The sequence below is a fragment of the Dermacentor silvarum genome, chromosome 9, assembly GCF_013339745.2.
Source record: "Dermacentor silvarum isolate Dsil-2018 chromosome 9, BIME_Dsil_1.4, whole genome shotgun sequence".
NCBI classification, from domain to species: Eukaryota; Metazoa; Arthropoda; class Arachnida; order Ixodida; family Ixodidae; genus Dermacentor; species Dermacentor silvarum.
The window spans coordinates 9382982-9405702 of NC_051162.1; the positions used below are offsets into that span (position 1 = coordinate 9382982).

A 22721-nucleotide genomic window follows, 5' to 3' on the forward strand; every position below is an offset into this window, starting at 1 on the left:
AATGGCTATATTTGGCGACGAAATTTTTTGCACTTTTTTTGGCTATATTTGGGCTTCAAATTCTCTAGCTTTTGGCTACGCCGCCTCGTCGGACCTGCCAACATTGCCTGGGATGGGATTTTCTCTCCCGCCACAACGCCGTCATTCATTGCACACCCGCCAAAATAGAACTCTCGCCGTTCTCAGAGATAACGCCGGCAGACACACCATCGCTTTCGAACAAGATACTCGTCATAGACGATACCCAAGTGCCTCCGAACGCGTCAGCGGCTGTGTCAGTGTACTGCGACGGTCTCTGCGACACAATTGCACTCCTTTCGCCATCTGACCGCGTTCGCACTAAGAAAGGATTGTTGGTTCCCTTTCCGACAGTGCAAATCACTCACGGTGACAGCGCTATTTTTGTTAGCAATCCATCCCTATATACTGTCACATTGCTGCCCGGTAAATGTCTCGGCAGACTGAAACCCCTCGAAGACGCACAAGTTGTAGACGCACCCGATGACACGCGCTGGTCCAGCTCCTGTACGCTCAGTGCTGTTTCGAAGTCGGATTCGTCGCCCGAAGATGTATTTGGCTCCTCCATCGATGAAAACCTTACGTCGGTCCAGCGTTCACAGCTTCTGTGCTTGTTGGAAGAATTTCGCCCATCTTTCGAAGTCGCGGAGACTTCCCTGGGCCGCACGTCCACTGTCACGCATGGCATCGACACTGGCTCCCAACCGCCACTGCGGCAACGTCCATATCGCGTATCTCCTGCAGAGCGTCGTGTAATTAACGAGCAAGTCGACGACATGCTTCGACGGGATGTTATTCGACCGTCAAACAGTCCCTGGGCGTCTCCGATTGTTCTTGTTGCGAAGAAGGACGGTTCCGTACGGTTCTGTGTGGACTATCGACGGCTCAACAAGATAACCCGCAAGGACGTCAATCCGCTGCCACGAATAGACGACGCGATTGACAGCCTCCAAGGAGCTGAATTCTTTTCATCACTCGATTTGCGCTCCGGGTACTGGCAAGTCCCTATCGCTGAGGACGCTCGACCGAAGACAGCCTTCGTCACGCCCGACGGCTTGTACGAATTCAACGTCATGCCGTTCGAACTGTGTAATGCGCCCGCAACCTTCGAGCGCATGATGGATACCGTCTTGCGCAACCTGAAATGGCACACGTGCTTGTGCTACCTCGACGACGTCGTCGTTTTCGCTCCGGACATCTCCACGCATCTTCAACGCCTCCGACATTTTCAATTATATGGACACTCAAAACCAGATTTCTGCCGTCGCCGTGAGGTTCCGTATGACGTCATTTGGAGAAGAAATCGTCGCCGCGCGCCGAACGCTGTATGTGCGAGTGAAAGGGCGCGAGGGGCGCGTCTTTCACGGGGAATGAACGCACGGCGTAGAACAAACGCGCGTTCTGCGCCGTGCTCGTTTAAGGGCTGCAAAAGAAGGCGTCTCTTTTGTCTTTTACAATCACCATATATGTAGAGCAAACGTGCCTTCTTCCGACGGGCGAGAGGCCGTGGGGGAGGGGGAGGGAAGGGAGGCGACGTTTAGCTGCGGCACGAAGTGCCTATTTACATCAGAGGCTCCGGCAACAGTCACCAACGCCGCACGCATTTTGAGCGAACGCGGGCAAAGCGCCGATGGCGTCGACAACAGTTCTGCGTGTTGCCGATGCTGCTGCATGTCCAAGTTTATACAGCTGATAAAGCTAATAATAAAGCTAATATTAGCTGAAAAGCTAATATAAAGCTGATAAAGCTAATATAGAGTAATATCATTACTCCGTATAGCTCTCTACAAGTTTGCTATCGCAATTGATGCTTCGCCTTTCAGGTGAAACTGCGACAACTTTTTTTGACGCGTTTGAGCAACGCCGGCCTACAGTTGAACCTAAAGAAGTGCCGATTTGCAGCACGGCAGCTGACAATACTGGGCTACGTCGTGTCCAAGGATGTCATTCTCCCAGATCCAGTCAAGCTTCGGGCCGTAGCCGAGTTCGCCAGACCTACGTCCGTCAAAGAACTGCGCAGTTTCGTAGGCCTGTGTTCCTACTTTCGACGTTTCATTCGAAACTTCGCTACTACTATATCGCCACTGACGAAGCTCCTTGGCAGTAAGGGGCCCCTAGACTCGTGGTCGTCAGTGTGCGAGGACGCGTTCGCAAAGCTCCGTCGTTTGTTTACGTCTCCGCCCATACTACGCCACTACGACCCTACGGCCCCTACAGAGGTACACACGGACGCCAGCGGTGTTGGCCTTGGCGCTGCCCTTGCGCAGCGCAAACCAGGGTTCCCTGAATATGTCGTGGCGTGTGCAAGTCGTACGCTTGCTAAAGCCGCGGCCAACTACACCGTCTCCGAAAAATAATGCCTGGCGATCACCTGGGCCCTTACGAAGTTTTGCCCTTATTTGTATGGCCGCCCGTTCGATGTCGTTACTGACCACCATGCACTATGCTGGCAGTCGTCATTGAAGGATCCCAGGCCGTCTCGCCCGTTGGGCATTTCGTCTGCAGGACTACGACATCCGCGTGCTCTACCGCAACGGACGCCAACATGCCGACGCCGACGCCCTCTCGCGCTCCCCCTTACCCGACTGACAACGCCCGCTGCTCAGGAACTCAACTGGCCGTTTCTTCCATCGACCTTCACACCATCGCTACAGAACAGCGCAAGGACCAATGGATTGTCTCGCTGATAGACTTGCTCACTGAATCCGTCGGCAACACCACCCACTCGCTCATTGCGTCGTCAAGCCCACCATTTCGCCATTCGCGACGAGCTACTTTACCGACGCAATTACAGCGCCGACGGCCGCCAGTGGTTACTGGTAGTACCCCGCAGTTTCCGTTCTAAAATATGCGAATCGTTCCACTCTGAGCCGCAGTGTGCACACTCTGGGGTATACAAAACTTACCACCGAATTCGACAACGGTACCTTTGCCGGGGAATGTACCGGTACGTGCAGAAATTTGTTCGCTCCTGCCTCGATTGTCAGCGCCGGAAATCTTCCCCGAACCTCTCGCCAGCAGGTCTACAACCTTTACCTTGTCCTAACCGGCCGTTTGGGCGCGTTGGCAGCGATTTATACAGACCTCTTCCTCTGACGTCGGCTGGTTACCGCTGGGTGATCGTCGCTGTTGACCATCTCACGCGATACGCCGAAACTGCCGCCCTTCAAGCGGCTACAGCACGAGATGTTGCCTCCGTCCTGCTCCACCGATTCATACTGCGTCACGGTCCACCCCAGGAGCTACTCAGCGATCGAGGCCGTGTCTTCTTGTCGGAAGTCATCGAAGCCATTTTCAAAGAGTGTCACGTCGTTCACCGCAAAACTACTGCTTACCACCCACAGACAAACGGTCTCACAGAGCGATTTAACCGAACGCTCGGCGACATGCTCTCAATGTACATCGCCGCCGACCACACAAATTGGGATGCCATTCTGCCCTTCGTCACCTACGCCTACAATGCCGCCCCTCAGAGTACTACTGGCTTCTCACCGTTCTTCTTATTGTACGGCCGCCACCCGTCGCACACGATCGACGCGATCCTTCCATACAGGCCAGACACGTCTGAGTACACGCCTATATCTGCCACAGCCAGCCAGACATGCTGAAGGGTGTCGCGACCTTGCCCGGACCTTTACTGCAAATGAACAAGAGCTGCAGAAGAGCATCCGCGGTGACACCATCACTTCTGCGCCCACGTTTTTCCCTGGGGCGCTCGTCTGGCTCTCAGTCCCTCCCACCGCAATTGGACTCTCTTCGAAACTACTGTACAAATACGAAGGCCCCTACCGTGTCGTCGAACGCACGTCCCCAGTAAATTACCTTATCGAACCCGTTGAACCATCTTCGGACATGCGCCGTCGAGGGCGCGACATCGTCAATGTGGAGCGCCTCAAGATATATCATGACCCACTCATGGTGACAACCTGTTAAGTCGCCGGGCGGCTTCCTTTTCACACCCGGGGTAATTGTAGCGAAGCGTTAGAACTCTGAAGTGGGTCGTCCGCTCTAGCGCCTTCTAGTGGGTCGTTTTCTTCGGCTCTCGAGCGCCGCTCGTGCAGAGAGTCCGTGCTGCGCTTTTTGGACTGTCGCCCTTCGCGTTGCTTTAAGTGCCGTCCAATGAACACCCTTGTAATATATATATATATATATATATATATATATATATATATATAGAATGCCGGATCCTCCCAGTGATTTCATCTTTCACCGACGTTCTTGGAAACTGACAATTTCTCGACCCAAATTTTATATATACATTTTAGCGATAAACACGGGCGCAAGCAAAAGACGAGGACGAAAAGTATTGTTGGTGCTCGAGCTCGCTCTGCTTTGCCGTCGACCGGACCGCTTTCGTGTCACCTGATTATTCAGATAAACCACGCCCTGACCTGAACGTCTGCTTGCATTTGGTGGACTTTGCTGGTTTCAGTCGTCACTCTGAAACTCCGTACCCGAACTCCACCTCCTGCATCAGCTATTCCTGACGACATGGCGCCGCAAGAAGCTACGCCACCCACGGCTTTCAGCTGTTCCGGCGTTCCAAGGCTGCGCAACCCTGTTCCATTCAGCGGCAACGAAGACCACGACGTGGAGGACTGGCTGACCTCCTACGAACGAGTGAGTGCGCACAAGTGGGATGACGCCGACGAACTCACCAACGTCATCTTTTACTTGAGCGGTCTTGCGCATCTATGGTTTCGCAACCGCGAAGTTGACATTGCGAACTGGTCGTCTTTTAAGACGAGCTTCGCAGAGGTATTCGGCCGAGCCGCTGTACGCAAGCTCCGCTCTGAACAGCGCTTGCGTGGTCGCGCCCAGAACTCCGGCGAAAACTTTACTGCCTACATTGAAGATGTCGTCGACCTCTGCCGCCGCATCAACCATTCCATGTGTGAAGCTGACAAAATCAGACACATTATGAAAGGAATCGAGGACGACGCCTTCCTCATGCTCGTTGCGAAGAACCCCCGAACGGTCGCCGACGTGATTCAGCTCTGCCAAAGTTACGACGAGCTGAGGAAACAACGCATTTTCACGCGGTGCTCTAACTTCGACACGGCCAACATCTCTGCTCTCACCCTTCGCGATGATTCTGTTGACAACAGTTCCTTGCTGCAACAAATACAGCAGCTTGCTCGCGAAGAAGTGGCACGGCAATTGTCCCTTGTGTCGTGCGTCCCGGAGCCTACGCCATTACTCGCTCCCTCGCTTCGAGACGAAATTCAGCAGCAAGTCTCCGAGGCGCTGCCTAGTGCCCAATGCCCCATGCCTCTTGCGCAAAAGCATCCGCCTGTATCCGCCCCTCTGATCTACGCTGAAATGGTAGTCAGGCCTCGGGCATCCTTCGCCACGGATCCCGGGCAACCACCAAGCACCTTCAACGTGGCACGGCCTCCTGTACGTCTGGCCCCGCTCCCTCTTTTGCGTCCCGCCCCACCGCCAGCAAACCGTTGGTTTACTGCAGACAACACGCCCATCTGCTATTTCTGCCACCTTCCTGGCCATGTCGCACGCTTTTGCTATCGCCGCGATTTCCGCACACGTGACGGCGACCGAAGTCCAGGCTACGCTCGTCCTGAGCCACCACCACACGCGGTCTCGTCTGGCCCGGGGCCTGAATCTCTTTCGTCGGGTCAACGAGCCTTCGGCTCCCGTCGGTCGCCATCCCCCTGTCGCCGTTCACTTCCGCCTATGCTCCGTCGCCCCCAGCCCGTCCAAGCGGAAAACTTACCGTCGCAGTTCCGGAGGCAAGAACTGCGCTCGTGTCGAAAACTGCAAGGCCTCGGTGTTTTCCTGCTAACGAGATAAACATGTCTATTGAGGGAGTGGCTGTACAAGCGCTTGTTGATACCGGAACTGCTGTCTCTGTGCTCAGTGGTAAACTATGTCGCAAATTACGAAAGATTACGATTCCGCTTTCTGACGTTTCCCTGCGTACGGCAACCGGGCACTACGTCCAGGCTTGTGTGTCGTGCACCGCTTGGCTTGTTACTCAGAACGTTTCATACGTCGTTAAATTTGTCGTGTTGTCACCATGCTCACACTACGTAATTCTGGGCTGGGATTTCCTTTCCACACATCATGCCCTTGTTGACTGCGCGCGTGCTGAACTTGCGTTGTCGTCGATATGTGATGCCCCATCTGAGCCGTGCTTCTCTCCTTTTCCCCGAGTGGTCGTCGCCGCGGTCACTGATATACCTTTCTCTTCTGCTCTCGTGCCTTTCTCTTGCTACTCCGCGCCCAACTCTACAGCTATGTTTTCACCCTCCGAAGCCTTCGCCTCTCGCAAGAACTTCCTGCTTACTTTAGCCGTCCTAACGATCCAGAACTTTTCTGGAACCATTTATGTTACCAATCGGTTATCGTCATCGGACACTTTATTCCGTTGTGGATGTCTGGGTCACCTTGAGGACATTGCCTCCGTTTATCCTCGTCAATTGCCCGATATGCCCGACCCTCCTGTCGCCAGTATTACTTCTGCTACTTCAGTTGCTTCGGTATCCTGGGATGTCTTCAACACATCAATTCACTCGCAGCTCTCCGACAACCAACGCACCCAGCTCTTGGAGCTCCTCAACCGTTTCCGGACATCTTTTGACCATGAACAGCCTTCCTTGGGCCGCATTTCCGCCGTCGTTCACCACATTGACACCGCCACACACGCACGTCTGCGCCAGCGCCCGAGTATCGAGTCTCGCACGCAGAACGCCGTGTCATTGACGACCAGGTTAATGATATGCTTCACCGCGGCGTGATACAGCCCTCACACAGCCCTTGGGCCTCTCCAGTCGTACTAGTGAAGAAAAAGGACGGCTGCATCAGATTCTGTGTGGACTATCGGCGCCTTAATAAAATCACACGCAAAGATGTTTATCCCCTGCCCCGAATCGGCGACGCCCTCGACTGCCTGCAAGAAGCAGAGTTTTTCTCTTCCTTGGATCTTCGATCGGGATACTGGCAAGTACCTATGGAAGAAGCTGGCCGCCCCAAGACTACATTTGTCACTTCCGATGGGTTATATGAGTTTAACGTGATGCCATTCGGCCTTTGCAATGCGCCTGCCACTTTCGAACGCCTGGTGGACATCCTTCGCGGCCTCAAATGGCACACGTGCATGTGTTATCTGGACGACGTCGTAGTCTCTTCGAGGGACTTCGATTCTCATCTCACCCGCCTCACAAGTGTTCTCACTTGCCTAAGAGGTGCTGGGCTGCAGCTCAATTTGCAGAAGTGTCATTTTGCTGCACGCCGCGTCACCATCTTAGCCACGTTGTTTGCAAAGATGGCGTTCTTCCCGACACTTCAAAGCTTCGAGCCGTCGCCGAGTTTCCCCGGCCGACTACACTGAAACAACTCCACAGTTTTATCGGCCTTTGTTCGTATTTTTGCCTGTTAGTCCGTAACTTTGCGTCCATCATCGCCCCTTTGACACAGCTTCTTGCCAACAACCACGACGTCTCGGCTTGGTCTCCCGCTTGCGACGACGCATTTGCCACTTTACGCTATCTCCTAACTTCCCCACCTATATTGCACCATTTTGATCCGGACGCTCCTACAGAAATCCACACGGACGCAAGTGGTGTCGCCTCGGCACTATTCTTGCCCAACGCTAGTCTGGATTTGACGAGTACGTCGTCTCTTATACGCCAGCCGCACTCTCACCAGAGCAGAAACAAACTATTCTGTTACTGAGAAAGAATGTCGATCCATCGTTTGGGCGATCACAAAATCTCGACCTTATGTCTACGGCCGACCTTTCGACGTCGTGACTGATCACCATGCCCTGTGCTGGCTGTCTTCCGTCAAAGATTCATCTGGTCCCCTGGCTCGTTGGGCACTACGTCTCCAAGACTATGACATTCGCGTCGTCTACAGGTCTGGCCGTAAACATGCAGATGCCGACGCCCTTGATGATGATCGTTGGAGATTATTGGCGCAAGGCAAAGACCGCGAAGGCGATGATAATGGCTTGTCAGTGGTATGAATAGTGAATTATAAGGTGAGAATAAAACAGATGTGGCATGGCTGTAAAGGGGCTAAAAATAGTCACTAAAGTGTGTAAAAGCTATAGGGAATAAGAATATGGCAATGACTAATGAAGTGTACTATGGAACCGAGAGATGCATTGTGAAAGAATGATGGCATACTAAAATATGTCAGAGGCGAACATTTTCAAAAAGCACTACTGCTTTAGCAGAGCCCTTAAAGTGCAAGGGCCTGGAGGCACGTGCTATACTGAACTTCTATCATAGCGGCATCCTCTGGAGAGAGGATGCGCTACGTATTTATTGGGCTGATAACATGTAAGATAACATCGTTCAAAAAAGCGAGGACTGCTTTGGCATTACAAAGTAGTTCTACACCAATAAACTTCATTGGATAAAGAGGGATATGACAACGGTATGCTACATGAAAATGTTTCCTAATCTCAGTTTCGGCCTCCCGACACTCCAGGAGGACGTGAAGCACGGTCAGCCTCTCACCACATCTACCACAGGTTGGTGGTTCATCACCAGTCAACAAAAAGTGTGGGTGCCGTACGTGTGTCCTATTCTCAGACGACAGAATAGGACATCAGTTCGCCAGGTTTTTGTTACGGACGGCCAGTAACCTAACTGTGGCTTAATCAAGTGTAATGATGATGATGTATAGTGTTTACTGGCGCAAGGGCCAAGTATGGCCAAAGAGCGCCAAGAAATGGTAAAGAGTGATCGATGGATGATTAGCGCTGAGTAGATGTATCACGGCTGTATAGGGGCCTAAAACTGGTCGTTGTATAGATGCGTAAAACAGGTGCTTGGGATAAAACTATGACAATGACTATTGTGAGGTGTGCTATGTATATAAATGACATAAATTTAAAACACTCAGTTATTGATAATTTCCAAGCAGCACTACTGCCTCACCAGGACCCTTGTGCGCAAGGGCCTGGAGGCGTGTGCTATACATACTAATGCCGCAACATAGGCCTCTATTGCGAGGCCGTGCTACGGATTACATGGGTGTATAACATTTAGTATACGAATATCATTTAAAAAAAACCTAGCAATGATTTTGTGTCAAAGAGCGGGTCTTTGCCAAGGAATAATGCCGGGTGTAATGGAATATGTTGTCTCTATGCTAAAGGAAAGAACTTTTTTTCTTTGCTCTTCTACCTGCCGACATTCAAGCAATACATGGAGCACAGTTAGCGTCTCGCCACATTTTCCACAGGCAGGGGGATCACTGTTTGTTAAAAGATAAGAATGTGTGCCATACGTGTCGCCTAGTCGAAGTCGACAGGGAGTGACCTCTGTTCGTCGTGTTTTTGTTGTAGGTCGCCAACTTCCTAAATAAGGTTTTATTAGATGAAGCTTGATTGACTGTTTTGTGTCCCAGAAACGTTGCCAATAGCACCTCACTTTTTTCCGCAGAAATGGTTTTAAATCTATGGCAGGGATAGCGATGGAACTGTTATTAGCACGTGGTTCTGTGGATGTGACCATTTTGTCGGCAATCATGTTGCCTTCAGTGCCTCTATGTCCAGGAACCCAGCATATTCTGATATGTTGAGAAGAGTAAGCTTTGCATAGAGCCGAGTAAAGTTCTGCAATTACAGGATTTTTATGTTTCTGTAACGATGTAACGATGTAACGGCTTTAACTAGGCTTAAAGAGTCAGTATAAATAACTGCGTTGCGAATCTGTGCATTATCGATGTACTTTACAGCCAAGAGTAGCGCATAAGCCTCAGCTGTAAAAATGATTGTTTCTGGGTGTATAGCGACGGATTCCGCGAACGATGGGCCCACCGCTGCACAACAGACAGCGGCATGCGACTTTGAGGCGTCCGTGTAGAATTCTGGGCAAGAGTATTTTGCCTGAATTTCTAAGAAGTGCATTCGGATATATGTGCGTCGGGGCATGTTTTGTGACTTCTACAAAAGACAAGTGACAATCTATCTGCTGCCACTGCCACGGCGGTTCTCACTTTGTTGGAGCCATTAAGTCATGTTCAAAGAGTGGAACACTCATTTTATCACTGAGGTTCCTCACGCGCAGACAAAAAGGCCGTTTCATTACAGGTCGGTTGTGGAACAGCGTGGCACTAGTCATATCGTTTATTGTTAAATAAGTTGGATGTTCATTGTTCGCATGTGTTTTCAGAAAATACATGAAACTAGTGTACGACTCTTGAAGATGTAGTGACAATTCATTAGACTCTACGTAGAGGCTCTCTATAGAAATTCTCCTGAGGGCACCGGTCGCCAAGCGGATACATAGATGATGAACAGGGTCAAGCATCTTCAAGGCGCTTGGACTGGCAGATTGATACGCTATGGCCCCATAGTCTAAGCGTGTACGTATAAGACTTTTTTACACGTTCATCAGGCACTTCCTGTCACTGCCCCATGTTGTATGTGACAAAACTTTAAGCAGGTTCATTGTTTTTAGGCATTTCTCTTTCAGGCGCTTTATGTGTGGAATTGTCGGAGTCATGAGGGAGCTAGCGCTAGCTCAAGACGGGTAATTGGAGATCGCAGGGAGAGGCCTTCGCCCTGCAGTGGACATAAAATATAGGCTGATGATGATGATGATGATGTGTGGAATTAAAGCTAGTTTCGAGTCTAATATGACGACTAAAATTTATGTTGCGTGGAAACTGGTATGTGTTGTCTATGGAGTTCTAGAATGGGCTCTGCAAATAGGCCTCTTTTTTGTGTGAAAAGGACACAGGAGCTTTTAAGAGGATTGAGTTTAAAGGCATTTTCATCTGCCCATTTACACACTTTGTTCAAGCCAAGCTGGACATGCCGCTCACAAATTGCAAGGTTACATGACTTGAAACCTAACTGCACGTCATCTACGTATACCGAATAAAACATACCCTGCGGTATAGATAAGCACAAGGAATTCATTTTGACGATAAAAAGGGTACAGCTTAGTACCCCACCTTGCGGCACCCCAGTTTCTTGTGTAAATGGCCTGGATAGAGCATTGCCAACCCTAACACGAAAAGTACGGTGTAATAAGTAACTTTCAATTATATTAAGCATATTGCCTCGAACACCCATTTCCGACAGTTCTCGCAAAATCCCATATCTCCAAGTTGTGTCGTATGCCTTTTCCGTGTCTAGGAAAAAAGAAAGAAAGAACTGCTTATGGACAAAGGCGTCTCGAATGTTTGCCTCAATGCGCACGAGATGGTCAGCAGTCGACCGACCCTCTCTGAAGCCACATTGATAATGGTCAAGAATTTTCTTCAATTCAAGGAAATGTAAAGTACGACGGTTTATCATTTTCTCGAAGAGTTTGCATAATCCACTTGCGAGGGCTATTGGACGGTAACTTGAAACGTCGGATGGGTCTTTACCCTGTTTCAAGACCGGGACTACGATGGATTCTTTCCATGAGGATGGGAGATATCCGGCAGCCCAAATAGAGTTGAAAAGTGCCAGAAGTGTCATCTGTGTGTCTGTGTGTAGGTTGTTAATCATGCCATACCTGATTCTGTCAAATCCCGGTGCGGAGCTCATACATGTGCTCAAGGCAGCTCTAAGCTCGGCAATACTAAATGGACAGTTGTACGGAAGATTTGGTCTGCATTTACGGTCTATTGGCTTACGTTCTGCTACTTTCTTGTATTTAAGGAATGATTCTGAGTAGTTTAGGGAGCTTGATACACGCTCGAAGTGTATGCCAAGGGCATCATCCTGGTTTTCCAAGGTATGCCCTTGGCCATCGACCAAAGGTAATTAGTTGATCTGCTGCCCTTTTAGCCTTCTCAGCCTATTCCACACTTTAGCCTCTTGGGTGTAGGAATTGATGCCTGAGAGAAACCTCTCCCAGCTTGCTCTCCTAGCCTGCCGTCTCGTGCGCCTTCCTTGTGACTTTACATGTTTGAATGCAATGAGATTTTCCGCCGTTGGATATCGGCGCAGTCTACCCCATGCCTTATTTTGTCTCTTTCGTGCATCTCTACAGTCTTCATTCCACCAAGGAACACGTCTCTTACATGATTGGCCGTTTTTTGTGGAAGAAACTTTTCCGCTGCACCAATAATAAAACCAGTAAAATATGCTACGGCATCATCTATGCTAAAATCGCGTATAAAATCTTGTGATAAGTAAGTAGATTCTTTAAAATGCTTCCAATCAGCCGAGTTAAGTTTCCAGCGATTCACAAGGGGTGGAATGTCGTGTTTCGTTAGTAGGTTTAAACATTAGAGTAACCGGGAAGTGGGCACTCACAAATGGATTTTGTATTACATTACATTCTAAGTAAGGAAGAAGTGTGCAAGATCCAAGCACTAAATCTATCGATGAATATAAATTATGCGTAATATTATAGTAAGTACGTGCTTTCTTATTAAATAGTAATGCACCAGAAGTCACAAGAAAGCTTTGGATAAGTCGACCCCTCAAATCAGTCCGGGAGTCTCCCCAAAGACTATTATGAGCATTAAAGTCTCCGACGATAAGAAAGGGTTCAGGAAGTTGTTTAATAAGGCCATAAAATTCTGTTTTGCTCAGGTGATAATTCGGAGATACGTAGATGGAGCAGACGGCAACCAATTTGTTAAAAAGAATTGCTCGCACTGCAACTGCCTCGAGGGACGTCCGAAGGGGCAAGTGTTGGCAAGCAACAGTCTTCTCGACAACTATAGCTACACCGCCGGATGAGGTGTTAGCCTCGTCACGGTCTTTGCGAAAAATAGCATATGACCGGAGAAAATTTGTGTAGCTTTTAAATGCGTTTCTTGAGCACACAGTACCTTTGGGTTAAGCTTGTGTAAGAGTTCTGCTATGTCATCAAGATTGTGGAGGAGACCTCTCACATTCCACTGTATAATTTGTGTCTCGATTTTCACAGAGTTGAGTACTGTGTGTTCTGGAAAGGAAAGATTAGCTCACAGGACCCTTTCCGGGCGCCCTAATGCGCGTTTTGCTTTTGGAGAAGTCACGAGAATCACGGCGCTCCTGAGGCGCTGGCTCCGCCATCTGGATCGGAGTTGTGTCCAATGACTACTGGTAGCCGCTGGACTTCCGCAGAAACTTTGTGTAGCTTTTAAATTCACTCGAGCGGGGTGTTTTCAGATTAGGCCTTGCCTCGAAAAGCAGAGCCTTGGAGGCCACCAACCCAGAGGTCGATTGTCCCTCCTTTAGAGACGGCGAAGCAGCGCCGGCTGCTGTCGCCAAGGGGGCTGGTGGCACAGCCACCACCACACTCTTTGTGGGCCGGGCCGACACCGGAGTCTGCTGCGGAGTTGCCCCCTTACGTGCCGCATCAGCTTACCCTGCACTATGAAGAAAGGAAACGCGCTTGCGCGCTTCTTGGAAGGAAACGTTCACTTTTACTTTGATAATCACGCTCTCTTTTTCCTTTTTCCATGTCGGACAAGAGGGGGAATATGCGGCTTGTTCGCCGTCGCAGTTCACGCAATGGAGTGCAAGGTTACAGTTATCTGAGGGATGATCGTGTTCACCACACTTGGCACAGATATGTCGGCCTCGGCAGCTTTGCGAACCGTGACCATACCTTTGACATTTGAAGCATCTGCGTGGGTTAGGGATGTACGCCCTTACAAGTATCTTTACATATCCAGCCTCGATTATCTCGGGCAGTTCACTTGTACCAAAAGTGAGTATCAGATGTTTGGTTGGAATTTCTTTGTTCTCCCATTTAATTTTTATTCTATGTGCTTGAATGACGTTCTGGTCTTTCAAGCCCTCTAGAAGTTCTTCTTCACTCAAGCGCCCACCGACGCCGCAGCACGGGCGCTTAGTTCGGCGCTCTCAACTGGTGCCTTGGCGCCGGCTGTCGAAGGAAAAAATAAAAGAAGCGCAGCGCGTGCTCGAAGCGCAAGCTCGGCACGCGCAGTGTCGTTCCAGAAGCCAGCCAGGCTGGTCGTCGCAGCCCCGTCGCTCGGTTAGCCGCCTTCGCCTTCTGAGTAGGGACGACGGCACGGCTCGTACAGCCGCCGTCACGTCCCTTCTACATTGGTGACCCGGGAGAACGCGCGTTCCACAGAGCGACACGCTGCCATGGCTCACTGGCCGGAGCCGCAGTTCGACCCACCACTGCCGCCGTTCTCGTCCAGCTACGTCGGCGCATGGTTCGCCCAGTTCGAGGCGGCTCTGGAGCTGAACCACATATGGATACAGGAGTTCAAGCACGCTGTACTCCTCGACGTCCTGCCGCTTGCTCTCCAGCTCCACCTCGGCGTTCCATCGCCTGGCCCGCGCCCGTACGACGAACTACGGCAGCGCGTGCTCGACTTCTTCGGCGCTGTCTACCACCCTCTTCCAGAGGTAGACCGCGCGGTGCGCGCGTCATCTCTGCCAGCGCCCTCACCGCCAGCACCAGACGCGTCTGCTCCTGCGCCCGTTCGCCACCATCAGGCAAGCCTTCCTCCCTCGACTTGCCCCGATACCGTCTCGGCGACCACCCGATGTGCTACCGCACAGTCCCCGGCCTCCGGCTCTCTCCAGGGGTCTCTTTCGTGCGAGTACGCGCACAATGTTGTCGCCGAGGGTAACGTCACGACCATGACACCGGCCACGTCATCGCCTTTCTCGCCCCCAACGATGGCAGGCGACAGTGGAGACATCGCCGACCCAACGCCGGCTACCGTGCCCCACGCCATCGGGTCTGTCTCCAACGTCATTGCTCCTCCAACGACGACACCCGACCCGTCCACGCGGTCCGCTGAGCCAGTCTCCGTGGCGGCGCGCGAGCACGGCACCGCAACGATCCCACTGCCTACGACTCTGCTGGCTAACGCCACCGCGGACGTGGGTCACGACGACCTTCTGCGACCCCCGCTGCATCCCACGTCAGGCGTCCTCAAAGAACCACCGGACGCTCATGCAGGCCCTGACCCCACATTTTCCGGCCAGTCCGTGGCTTCCTCGCGATGCACCCCATCGCCGGACGCGTCGGATCGTGGTCGCCTCCCGACAGGGTGTGCCACGTCCACATGCAATGCAAGCGTCGTGGCCCGTCCAGGGCTTCGACTGAATCGCTCGCGCGCGCACCCTACACGCCATGCAGCGGTGCGGTCCGTCATACGCCACCGGCAACGCTCGCACTGGTACCGTCGACGCGCCATTCGCCTCAAAGGCCTACCAGTTCCTCCTTCCTCAAGACGCATGTGCCGATTCTATCGTCGGCTGGACGCGCCCCTCCCAACAGCGTCCGTTCAGCGAGTGCCTCGTCCGTTGCTGAGCTCCCAGTGCCGCCCGCCTGAGCTCTGCGCGGCAACTCGATGCCCTTCACGTCAACGACTTGGACTGTCCACGGACACTTCCGAAACGTGGTTTCACTGGATCGCCATTTCGACGTTCCGTCTGGGCGGGGGGCCCTGTAGCGCCCACCGACGCCGCAGCGCGGGGCGCTTCGTTCGGCGCTCTCAACTGGTGCCTTGGCGCCGGCTGTCGAAGGAAAAAATAAAATAAGTGCAGCGCGTGCTCGAAGCGCAAGCTCGGCACGCGCAGTGTCGTTCCAGAAGCCAGCCAGGCTGGTCGTCGCAGCCCCGTCGCTCGGCTCGCCGCCTTCGCCCTTCTGATCAGGGACGATGGCACGGCTCGTACAGCCGCCGTCACGTCCCTCTAACAAGGTCATCGTCTGATATCACTCCCTTGCATGTATTCAGTGATCGATGTCGTGTCACCGTGATTTGAGCATCACCAAATGCAACCAGATTTGAAATCTGCAGCTGCAGCTGCATGCTCCAGCTTATCACGTACATCAAGCAGGAGGTCGCCGCTAGGCGTGCTTCTTACTTTGTAGCCACTACCCAGTGTGTCCGTGAGGCATTTGGCAACAATGAATGGTGAGATGGTTCTGATAGTCTTTCCAGGGTTCTCAGTATGTATAACATGTTATCGCGGGAAGTTTTTTTGCGTAGGAGAAAAGGATTGAAACTTTCTTCGGTGCGTCCTCTTTTGTATAGAGGACGATCAGGTAGCTTGGGGAAAGATGATGATGCCATCAGATCTTAATTTGGGCAGCGATGCTAGCCGCCCACCACCGAGCCCAACAAGGGGACGTTACAGGAGTCCCTGCAAGGGAAGTCCTGCGAACGCCAGCTGTAAAGCGTTGATATAACCAAATACGACATAACCAAGACAGGTTAGCCACACGAGGTTAACCCTTGCCGCCTGGAAAATCGGAAGTGAGAAGTGAATAGAAGACAGGAAAGATAGAAAAGAGAGAAAAAGACAAAAATTGAAGAGGGGGACAGGAAAAGGCGACTGCCGATTTCCTCCAGGTGGGTCAGTCTGGAGGTACCGTCTATGTCAAGCAGAGGCCGAAGAGGTGTGTTGCGTCCGCCGGGGGGCCTTAAAGGTCCAAACACCTGGCATCGGCTCAACCCCCAGGATCCCCCTTTCCCCAGACACGGCTCAGCCGCGCACAGCTACACGCGGAAGGGTCCAACCCTCATGCGCTCGGGTACGTGGTGTCGCAACTCACCAAACGCCTGCTGAAGCAGACGCCCCTGCGCGGTTAATCAAGTGTAGCTTATGATTTGCTTTAGCGTCCCACAAGCGTTGCTAGTGGCTTCGCAGTTTCTTTCGTAAGAAAGGTTTCAAATCTTTTTGCAGGAACAGCAGCTGTAGGGTTAATAGTGGGTGATGTTACTGGTGTGGTCATTTGGTCGGCAAGAACATTGCCCTCGATGCCTCTATGCCCAGGCACCGAGTATATAATTACATGCTGGTTAGGTGCGTATGCTCTACGAAGAACAGAATAGAGTTCAATGAGTACAGGGTTTTTCTCTTTACAGGGTGACTTCAAGGCTTTTACGACGCTTTAGGAGTTTTTAAATATAGTAGTGTTTTTAAGGTCTGATTTCTTTATATGCTTTACAGCTGAAAATAGTGCGTAGGCCTCAGCCGTAAAGATACTTGTTTCTTGGTGGAGTACGCCGGATTCCGAGAAGGACGGACAGACGGCTGCATAAGATACTCCGGCATGTGATTTAGAAGCGTCTGTATAAAATGTTGTGCATTAGTACTTCGACTGTAATTCTAGGAAATGCATTCGGGGATTTCGACCTCTGAAGCGTGCATTGTAACTTCTACAAAGGATATATCACATTCTACTACCTGCCACTTCCAAGGTGGTAACAGCTTGGCTGGAGGCTTTAAGCGATGTTCGAGGTGTGGGACATCCATTTCTTCGCTAAGCTCCCTTACACGCCGTGAGAAAGGCTGTCTTACAGAGGGACGATTACGAAACAGTGTAGCACACTTCATATCGTTAATGGTATTAGAACACGGATGCTCATGATTAGAGAGAACTTTGAGAAAATATGTGAGGCTGGTGTATGTTCTCTGTAGATGGAGTGACCACCCATTTGATTCGACGTATAAACTTTTAATGGGGCTTGTTCTGAACGCGCCGGTAGCCAGGCGGATAGCTAGATGGTGGACGCAATCTAGCATCTTCAGCGCACTAGGGGCGGCAGAGCGATATACCACGCTACCATAGTCTAATCGTGATCGAATGAGACTCTTGTAAAGATTCATTAAACACTTCCTGTCGCTGCCCCATGCTCTGTGAGATAAAATTTTCAGTAAGTTCATTGTTTTTAGGCATTTCACCTTGAGATATTTAATGTGTGGAATAAAAGTAAGTGCGTCAAGTGCAATGCCTAAATATTTGTGTTCTTTGTTCACAGGTATCTGTTGCCCATACAGTTCTAGACAAGGATCTGGAACCAGGCCTGTCTTTCTTGTAAAAATAACACAACAATTTTTGTGGGGGCTCACTTTGAATCCGTTTTTGTCTGCCCACTTGGACACTTTGTTCAAGCCCTGTTGTACTTGTCTCTCACACACTGTGAGGTTGCAGGATTTGAAACCTATTTTGATGTCGTCTACGTAGACGGAATAAAAAATAGCTGGCGGTAATGAAGCACGAAGCATGTTCAACTTCACGATAAACAGTGTGCAGCTGAGCACACCTCCTTGGGGGACACCAGTTTCCTGCATAAATTGACGTGACAGTACGCTGCCGATTTTCACACGGAAGGTACGTTTAGATAAATAGCTTTCTATTATGTTTAGCATATTTCCACGGATGCCTATTCCCGACAAGTCTCGCAAAATTCTGTAACGTCAAGTTGTGTCGTAAGCCTTTTTCATATAGAGGAATATCGACAAGAAAAACTGTTTATGTACAAATGCGTCACGGATAGGTCCTTCAATGCGCACAAGATGATCAGTTGTGGACGGTCTTTCTCTGAAGCTATGCTGATAGGGATCAAGCATATTTTTGAGTTCAAGGAAATGTATAAGTGGGCGATTAGTCTTTTTTTAAGTTTACAAAGTCAACTTGTGAGAACTATCGGGCGGTAACTTGCCGCCGAGGACGGGTCTTTGCCCAGCTTTAAAACTGGAATAACAAACAATAGCTTCTTTCCATGAGGTTGGGAGGTATCCGGGAGCGCAAATAGAGTTGAAAAGTCCCAGAAGTGTCATCTTTGTGTCAGTGTGTAAGTTTTTAATCATGTCATACATGATTCTGTAAGCTGCCGGTACAGAGCTGCTGCACACGCTCAAGGCAGCTCTCTGCTCGGCAATATTACATGGACGGTTGTAAATTGTTCATTCGGTCGGCACTTACTATCCAGTGACTTAAGTTCAGCTACTTGTTACCTCCAGTAGGTTACCTCCAGTTCGGTTACCTCCAAAATCCCTAACCTTCGTCGAATTGGCCTCAACGGCAACCGTGCCTGATGGCGACTATGTCGTTGCACCTATTCGTGACGTCCTCCTGGCGCGCGACGTCTCTGTGCCACACTCCGTCGTTACCCTTGCCGCTAATCGGATGTGTCTCCCCGTCATCAATTTTGGCTTGACGAAGCAAGTGTTACCTGAAGGCATAGTGGTGGCCACGCTCCGGTCTCTGACAGACGACCACGTCACTGCTTTTGCAGCCGACGCGTCTCCAGATCCTCCTGATTACCCACAGGATGCCTTGAACCTCGGCGGCCCATTACGTCCCATGGTCGGTCCGGACCTCGCCCCTGACCTAGCAGGTGCCCTATATCGCCTTTTGTTGTCCTACCGCGACATATTTGACACTGAAAATCGCCCACTTGGTCAGACGTCCCTTGTTCAGTATCGGATAAACACAGGTGATGCTGTTCCCATTCACCGCCGACCGTATCGTGTGTCCCCGGCAGAACGGCAAGTTATTCAGCAGGAATTAAACAAGATGCTCGCCAAAGGCATTGTTGAGCCCTCGTCGAGTCCTTGGGCGTCGCCGGTCGTGCTCGTCAAAAAGAAAGATGGCACGTGGCGTTTCTGCGTTGATTACCGCCACCTAAACCGAATCACTAAGAAGGACGTTTACCCTTTACCACGAATTGACGACGCTCTTGATTGTCTTCACGGTGTCAAATACTTTTCGTCCATTGACCTTCGATCTGGTTATTGGCAGATTCCCGTCGATGAGCAAGATCAAAAAAAGACCGCTTTTGTCACTCCAGATGGCCTCTACCAATTTAAGGTTATGCCGTTCGGTTTATGCAATGCCCCCGCCACGTTCGAACGGATGATGGACTCTCTGCTTCAAGGTTTCAAATGGTCAACTTGCCTTTGTTACCTCGACGACGTCCTTGTGTTTTCTCCTACATTTGAGACGCACCTTGAGCGCGTTGCAGCCATCCTTGACGTCTTCCGAAAGGCTGGGCTCCAATTAAACTCATCGAAGTGCCACTTCGGGCGCCGACATATTACAGCGCTCGGCCATCTCGTCGATGCTTCCGGAGTACAACCCGACCCGGAGAAGGTTCGAGCAGTAACGGCTTTTCCTGTGCCTCAGTCTGTCAAAGACGTCCGGAGTTTTGTGGGGCTCTGTTCTTATTTCAGACGGTTCGTGAAAGATTTCGCAGCAATCGCTCAACCACTCAGAACTTATGAAGAAAGACGTGCCTTTTACGTGGGGTTCCCCTCAGGCTGCCGCATTTTCACGCCTAATCACGATTCTGACTAATCCACCGATCTTGGCCCACTTTGACCCATCCGCACCAAGAGAGGTCCGAACCGATGCCAGTGGTAATGGGATCGGCGCCGTCTTAGCGCAACGCCAACACGGACACGACCGCGTTATAGCCGACGCTAGCCGACTCCTGACAACTGCAGAGCGCAACTATTCGATTACCGAGGGCGAATGTCTTGCTCTCGTCTGGGATGTTTCAAAGTTCCGCCCATAATTATATGGCAAGCCCTTCTCAGTAATCACAGACCATCATGCGCTGTGTTGGCTTTCGTCGCTCAAGGATCCTACTGGCCGGCTCGGTCGTTGGGCTCTCCGACTACAAGAATATCCCTACACAGTGACGTACAAGTCGGGACGCCAACACCAGGACGCAGATTGCCTCTCTCGCTACCCAGTCGAAGACCCGACCTCTACGTCTAAGCCTGACACCGACGCCTGCGTTCTCTCTGTTTTTCCACTGGTCCATGTCGCCGACGAGCAGCGCCGTGACCCGTCCTTGCGTGTAATCATTGACCGCCTGGAATCTCCACTTGCCGACAATTCCCTTCGCTTATTCACACTTCAAGATGGCGTACTCTACCGCCACAACGTTCACCCCGACGGCCCAGCATTACTCCTTGTGATCCCTAAACACCTTCGCTCGGCTGTTCTCCACGAACTTCACGACCTCCCCACTGCCGGTCACCTCGGTGTGTCACGTACCTTCGACCGGATCCGCCGACGCTTCTTTTGGCCTGGGCTTGCTCGCTCCGTTCGAAGATACGTAGCTGCATGTGATAAATGCCAGCGACGCAAGACACCATCGACGCTACCTGCTGGGTACCTACAACCAATCGACATTCCCGCGGAGCCATTCTTTCGGGTTGGTTTAGATTTACTTGGTCCCTTTCCTCTTTCTACCTCTGGGAACAGGTGGATCGCAGTGGCCACAGATTACGCCACGCGCTACGCCATCACCCGAGCGCTCCCTTCAAGCTGCGCCACAGATGTTGCCGATTTTCTTTTACGCGACGTGATTTTATTACATGGAGCTCCGCGACAACTTCTCACAGACCGTGGCGGGACATTCATGTCAAAAGTTATCGCGGACATCCTGCAGTCCTGTGCCACGAGGCACAAGCTATCCTCGTCATACCATCCGCAAACTAATGGCCTCACGGAGCGTCTTAATCGCACTCTCACAGACATGCTCGCGAAGTATGTCTCTTCCGACCACACTGACTGGGACCTCACTCTGCCGTTTGTCACCTTTGCCTATAATTGCTCGCGCCACGACACAGCCGGCTATTCCCCATTTTTCCTCCTGTTCGGCCGAAAACCAGCACTGCCCCTCGACACAACTCTCCCTGTTCACGCGGCACCCACCAGTGAATATGTACTTGATGCCGTCGACCGCGCTGCTCACGCAAGGGAAATTGCCCGTGACCGCCTTCTGAACTCCCAAGAGAGTCAAAGGCGTTTGTACGACCAGCGACACCGAGACGTGCACTTCCCGCCTGGTTCTTTGGTGCTTCTATGGTCTCCGTCGCGTCAGGTCGGCCTGTCAGAAAAACTGCCGTCGCGTTACACAGGCCCCTACCGAGTGCTTCGTGCCGTGACTCCCGTCACCTACGAGATCGCCCCTGACGCCCCATCTGCTTCCCAGTCCATTGATATCGTGCACGTTACACGACTGAAGCACTATCACCCTCCCAGTGATGACATTTAGACGCTCCGGGACGTCGCTTCTGCCGCCGGGGGATTATGCTACACGCGTGTGGTATTTGATTGTTTGACCGAGGCGCGCGGGCGCCATCACTCGAGAAAAGAAGAGGAAGAACGAGCTGGGCTCGCGCTGTGAACCTAGCCGGTCAGCGCTGCAACCGCTGTTGAAATACAACCTGTAAATAGTTGCCCGTCTTGCTGACTCGTTCTTCGCGTAACAATATTTAAGGAATGATTTTGAGTAATGTATGGAGCTTGATACACGCTCGAAGTGTTTGCCCAGAGCGTTGGCCTGGTCTTCCAAGGGATTCCCATAGTCATCAACTAAAGGTAATGGGTGGATTTGCTGCCCCTTTAGCTTTCTGATTCCATTCCATACTCAAAACTCTTGAGTATAGGATGTTATGCTAGAGAGAAACCTCTCCAGCTAGCCCTCCTTGCCTGTCGCCGCGTACGCCTTCTCTGTGATTTTACCAGTTTGAATTCAATCAATGAATCGATTTATTTGGCATTCAGTACAGCATCTGCACATAACAAATGCGAGGACAAGAACAAAAAGCTGCTAAGTAGCAGCTTGACAAGGTTCTTGCCCTATCCTTGGCAGCCAAAAACAGAAACACATATAAATACATCACATAAGTACACAAGTTTTCGTTTGCATGTATACCAATTTGGTATAACTAAAGTAAATGCAAGACCAGAATATTAGAGTGCAAAGAAAAAATATACATAAAACAATTATGTCAGTTACGAAATACGCACATAGTGGTAACAAAAGGCATTGCCTCGCAACAAAATAGAAACAACGTGATAATTTTGCACGAAGAAAGCAGCAAAAATACAAAATTTAATATAATAAAAAATACATCAACTCTTTCTATAATTAAGTGCAGGTTTGATATGCATTACAAGGATTGTCGTATACGTAGTGAAGGGTGATTTATTATATGCAAACCTCATAACTACACAAGATTACAAAAATGTAAAGAAGAAAACTCAAAAGGT

At 50.9% G+C, this 22721-nt stretch overlaps 1 pseudogene; it reads left to right on the top strand.

The window, feature by feature from the left end:
* Positions 1 to 5821, top strand: part of LOC125940296 (uncharacterized) — a 43097-nt pseudogene extending 37276 nt beyond the window's left edge.
* The last annotated feature ends 16900 nt before the right edge of the window (positions 5822 to 22721 follow it).